The following is a 6,076-nucleotide window of genomic DNA, read 5'->3' as shown; positions in this document are numbered from 1 at the left end:
CGGAACATGATGTACAGTTCTGGGCACCACTTCTCAATAAGGACAGAGTAGAGCTGGAAAATCTGCAGGGAAGGCCAACCAAAATGATCCAGAGGTTAGAGCAATTTCTTTAGGATGAAGAAAAGCTGACACATTTAGGGCTTTCTAGTCTAGGAAGAAGATGACTCAAGGAGAACATGGCAGACATTTATAAAATGATTCATGGGGTGGAGAAAGTGGTTAGGGAGAGGCTCCCCCCACCCCTTCTCTCTCATAATAGTACTAGAACCCCAGGTCATCCATTGAGATTGATTGGTAGGAGATTCAGTACAGACAAAAGAGGGGATTCCTTCATACAGTGTGCCATTAATTTGTGGAATCAGCAGCCATGGGATGTAGCCACTGGCTTAGACAGCTTTAAAGGGGGATTAGGCAAAGTCATGAAGGAAGGTAGATTTGTATTGCCTATAAGCCAGAGGTGTGGACTCATGGCCCTCCAGAAGGAATGCACAGAACCACAGAACGTTGTATTCAGTACACATATGCAATGTGCATTTTTTTAAAAAACACACATACAGTAAGTTTCTAGTCCTGATGGTTGCCAAAATATGTTTTGCAAGGGTGTGGGCAATGGCTGGTGAAATAACAAAGGGATAGCTGAATTGGATTTCAGAGCAGGGAAAGGTTGAAGTTCAGTGTTCAACATAGACTTGTCCCTACCCCATGGCCAAAGAAAGTGAAATCCAAAACAGATATAGATAGCTAGGGGATGGATGGATGGATAGATAGATAGATAGATGATAGATAGATGCAGCATTAATATCTGAAAAATTGTAAACACCATGCAAAATACAAGAAATGATGCCAATTTGCATTATTTGCGTATGTTATGCAGATCACCAATCAACCTTCCCAAACCTGGTGCCCTCCAGATGTTTTGGACTACAACTCCCAGCATACCTGACCATTGTCCATGCTGGCTGGGGGCTGATGGCAGCTGAAGTCCAAACATCTGGAGGGCACCAGGTTGGGGACAGCTGGAACAGATTTTGCAAAAAAAAAAAAAAACCCACATAAAGTTACCCAGCTTGCAAAATGTATAGAGGTCACAGAATTATATTTTATTTTTTAGTGTGGCATAAACACAGCCTGGGTTTTTGGTTACATGGTGAAATAAAGAGGGAATGTTCATAATCATGAGCTTTATGTAACTGTGGTTTGGATAATCCTGTTTGTGCAGCTGTGTCTTCCAGAGGACCATCTAGCCTTAAGTTAATCAGTGTGCTGGTGATTCTTCTCCCCATAAATGTGACATTCTGTGCCTCAGACCTTTTACCAGCTCTATATATGGCCAAGCAATGCAGGCGGGACTTTTAGAGGGTTCTCTTCACCCAGCTTAAGCCAGAGAGAGCTTGCCGGCATAGGAAAGCCGATAAAAATCACAGTACAGTGCAATTAGGATTGCAGGAGTTGCTTTGGGGCAAGAGAGAGTTTCTTGGTGTACGATGGAAAATGTCTGGGAGGTTGCTGGGTCAAATCCAAGGTTAAAGAAAGAGATTCACATCAGTCATGTTCAAGAGCAATAGGCGGTTCTAGGGCAGTCTGTTTACAGCAGGGGTGGGCAGATTCAGGGCCAGCATTAAGGGTAGGCATGGTAGGGCACCTGCCAAGAGCCCAGACCCCAGCAGGGCCCACTGACAAGAGCCCCTGGAGTTGTTTCTCCTCTTCACCATTGCACCTCCTCATTCACCTCCCTCTTGCTCTGGCCCAGACAACAGAGGTGGTGAGAAGGAGGAGCAGTAGATGCCATGGCCGACTTGCTCACCAGCTCTCTGCCTGTCAAGAAAACAAATGGGAGCAATGGTAAGAAAGAAGATGAGGAGCCATAGCAGCTGGTGACAATGGCGGTGAGAAGGTGGACTCATGGAAGGAGGAGGACAATTGAGGGCGTGTTGCCCAGAGGTCTTCAAACCCTGACGCTGGCACTGGGCAGTCTTTATTTTTAATAAAGGAATTGGCAAAACAGGGGTAAATATATGTTGTTTAATCTCTCTCAAACATTTTGGCTTCCACCTTCAGAAAGTCTGATAGAAATTAAAGAATATTTCTCCCTTTTTGCCTACTGCTTTATTTAAAATACTGATTCTTATCACAGTTCGTTGCATCCCTCTGAGTCAGGGTGTGCCTGACTGCAGTGCTGTTTAGTTGCTACTGTACCCTGTAAAGCCACACAGCAGGATAGTTTGGATACGTAAGTATAAAGTGACTACAGGTCAGAGAATCTTATGCAACATTCAAAGTAGCCAGCAGAGTTGCACAAGGACCTGATGAGAGGCAACCAATTATTGCTTTCTGTTTTGACAGAAAAGAGTCCTCCTACAACTCTCAGCATGCCAGGACGCTGGCAGTCATAGGACTTTTTCTCTCTAAACATGTTTAGAGTTGCACCCTAAGCTGCAAAAGAACACTGTTCCTGGGCAGCATATGTGAGAAATAAATAAATACATATTTACAGATGAGGTACACTGTGGCTGAGAGACAAGCTATGGCCAAGTGTTTTTGTTTTATGGTAGGGATGGATGAGAAATTTATTCACACTGGAATGCCAGCTCACCTAATTTCTCACTTTTGAACCACTATAAGAACAGTAACTCAGGTATCCTTTGAAATTAAGAGTTCCATGAATTCTATAATGGAGTTCTCCAATGGAAACATGCTTTAAAATGCATATATTAAGGGAAATAATGCCCTGTATTAGGAAAATGGTTTATAAACGTGTGTAGATATCGCAAAATTCATACAAAAATATATGTATTGGGAAAATGTTTCAAAACACAGTTTTAAAACAGAAGGTTGGGGGAACAGTAGAAAACCAGAGATGGAGGATAATGTAGTTCTCATTTTAATGCAAATTTACCTAATTTTGCATTTCCAAACGAATAGGCAAAGCAGAACTCAGTTATCCTTCAAAATTTGGTATTCTTTGAATTTTGCAGCAGAGTTCTCCAATCAAAAGTTCTCCATTCAAAAAATGTGTGCAGAGATGTGTATATTAGGGGGAAATGCACACAAAAATGAGTATATTAGTGAAAATAATGCTAAACCTGCATTATATTAGGAAAATTACTTGCAAAAACAGGTTGTATTAGGCAAAAATGCATAGAAAATGCATGTATTACGAGAACCGTTCATTAAAATGCATGCAAATATACATATGAACACTTTTAAAAACAAAACAAAATTCTCAGCATTTGGGATGAACTGAATTTAAGACTGGAAAAATTCTCAGAGTTTGGGATGAATTGAATGTAAGGTTGAAAAAATGAGAAATGGAGTGAAACCAAGATTGACAGATATGTCAATATGTTTCCTAAGGAAAACAAATGCATGTTGGCATCCTTGTGGTATCATAATCCAGGCCAGAAAGACAGCATGGTTAAAGATCCCATCCAGCATGACATGCAGGAGCGTCTCATGGGCATGAAAACAAAGGGTGTGATCAACTTTGGCTCAGTTGGTGAGGCCAATAAACAAGGAGCACAAAGCAAAGCAGACACACACCTTAACGCCAGAGGAAAGAGGATGAGAAGGGGGGAAATGAGAAGACTGTGGTCCCCATCCCATGCCTCCCAGCAGAACAGACAGGCTGGGTTAGACCCCGGAGGGAACAGACATCCTTAATAAAAGGTTATTTAATTAAGGAAAGAATTCCAGCTTCAACTGAAACTCGAGACTGTTGATTCTCCTGCATTAGCATGTGGGCTAACAAAATGATGACTCACAGGGAGATAGATGGGATGCAGAACAAGATTTTACTGGAATGATTCAAACTCAGCCACAATTTTTTTTTTAGATGCTGCATTCTCAAAATCTTAATCTGAAATTTGAAATATTAAAGGCATTTTGTAAGGAAGACTTTCAACCTGATCCCACAAGAAAGGTCTATACATAGGAGAAGTATTTGACATGTCGCTGATGGAGATATGGCTGTGCATTTTTCCAGATGCACATCCCTGGCTGAATCACAATGTTTCGAACTGGTTGGCTGCATCTTTTGACACAAATGGGGATTTATTTATTTAATTACATATTTATGCATTGGATTTATACCCCAGTTTTCATCGGCTTCCCCAAGCAATTTACGAAAAGTCAAACATGACAACAAAACACAGTTGTATGTGATTAGAATTGGATCGAGGCCATGATCTATCTTTAGTTATTTGATTTCAAGCATTTCTACCTGACCCTTCAAAAAACTTTCCCAGGGTGGCTTACAATAACAATATAAAATACAAAATTGCGGCAAAGGAAGTGAGAATTTAATTAAACAAAAAAGACAGCAACAGACACTGGAGTGTTTTGTTTTGTTTTTAATGCCACTAATATATACCCATTATAATTTTTGTTTGTTTGTGGGCAGAGAATCTGGGGGAACCATTTCACTGAATTTCTCCAGGGGAAGGAGAAATTCTCCAAAAATTTCTTAAGAGTGGAACTCATCAAAAGCAGAACCTGTAGCACAGCTTCTCCCCGCCCCCACCCCCCACTACTGCAAATAATTGCAGCAGCAACTGTGTTGACACCCAGTTCACCATTTTGCATCCTCCACAATTCCTCAGACCTAGCATAAAATGTGCATCTTTGCAAACAGAGCTAAGGTAGGAGAATTTAGTGACAATACAGATTCCCCAACTGTCCTCCAGCACTCTGCAAACTTATATTCTTTGCATCTGCCTTCACTGTAGAAGATGTATGGCAGATACCCATGCCTGAATTAACAAATCAGCAGGCCTGGAAGGCATCTACCCAAGAGTATCTACCCAACTCAAAGGTGGAATTGCTGATCTCCTAACAAAAACATGCAACTTGTCCCTAAGATCAGCATGTGTATGACAGGACTATAAAGTGGCCAATGTAACACCAATTTGTTAAAGCAAGCCAGGGAAGATCCAAGAAATTACATGCCAGATAGCTTCGTGTGTGTTCGGAATAAAGGTCAGGAAAGGGGAATAGCTGAAGGGGAATAGCAAGAATACTACAACAACTTAATAGTGTTGACCTCCCAATTCACACCAGCCAGCCTTCTTCAAGGTCAATTGTAGACTTCCCAAACATGAACCCCTCCACAGGGTTTGGATAACAATTCCTATCATCACTGACCACTAGCCATGCTGGATGGGGTTGATGGCTGTTGTAGATCAAAACATCTTGAAGGCCCCACTTTGGGGAAGGCTTGTCTTTCAGGTACAGGTGTATTTGTCCATGGTCAGCAATGTATGTTCTAATCATCTCTAAAGCATTGATAAGATATTTAGGCAATCTTGATCTGATACAGTGTAAGTAAAACTTCTGCAATTTCTGGATCTCCATGACTAGGCCTTTGGATGCGATGAACTCTGTTTTCAAATGCTGGTAGAGAATCATGCACAGTACAAATAATATCTTTCTACAACATATTCAAATGAGTTTGGATTTCTATAAATCTGACCTGTGGATTCCACAACAGACTGGCTTTTTCTGGGTCATAGGTATTCTGAGGACATGCGGGCCAGTTTTTTACTTTTAAGGGGAGTAGGGCCAATGTGAATTGGTGCTAATGTGCATTAGCTCAAGTGGAGTGAAATTCGCATACATCCCTAAAAAAAATCAGATTCCGTCAATGAGCAGACGATGGAACAAAAGGTGCCTGACAATCTGTGAAACACAGATGGAATGGATTTAATGAAATCAATACACCCCTCCATTTGCATTGTGGCGCATTCTGAAAAGGTTCCTTCTATGACTAACTTTTTTCTTGGAACTTATTCATCTCCTGAATTGAATCTCATCATTCTTATTGGAGGACACTGAATGCATCATAATGGTCCAAATGTACTCCTTTTATCAAGGTCATCAAGGGTTTATAGTCTCTGAGGAGTGTGAAGGAATGGAGACCACATAGGTATCCGCAAAAGGTTTTGCATGCCCAAATGCTAGCCAAGCACTCCTTTATTTGGGCGCTTTTCTACTTCACTAAGAGTTCTTGGAGAAGAAAGCAGCTGTCACCCATTCTGAGTCATGCCACTCCAGGGGCACTCCGCCTCCTGTGCAGGTGCTG

Source organism: Heloderma suspectum, chromosome 10, assembly GCF_057233095.1.
Source record: "Heloderma suspectum isolate Gila_16-S chromosome 10, 16-S_ref, whole genome shotgun sequence".
In the NCBI taxonomy this organism is placed as follows: domain Eukaryota; kingdom Metazoa; phylum Chordata; class Lepidosauria; order Squamata; family Helodermatidae; genus Heloderma; species Heloderma suspectum.
The sequence above is the reverse complement of the archived record's forward strand: the minus strand, read 5'-3'. Positions refer to the sequence as shown.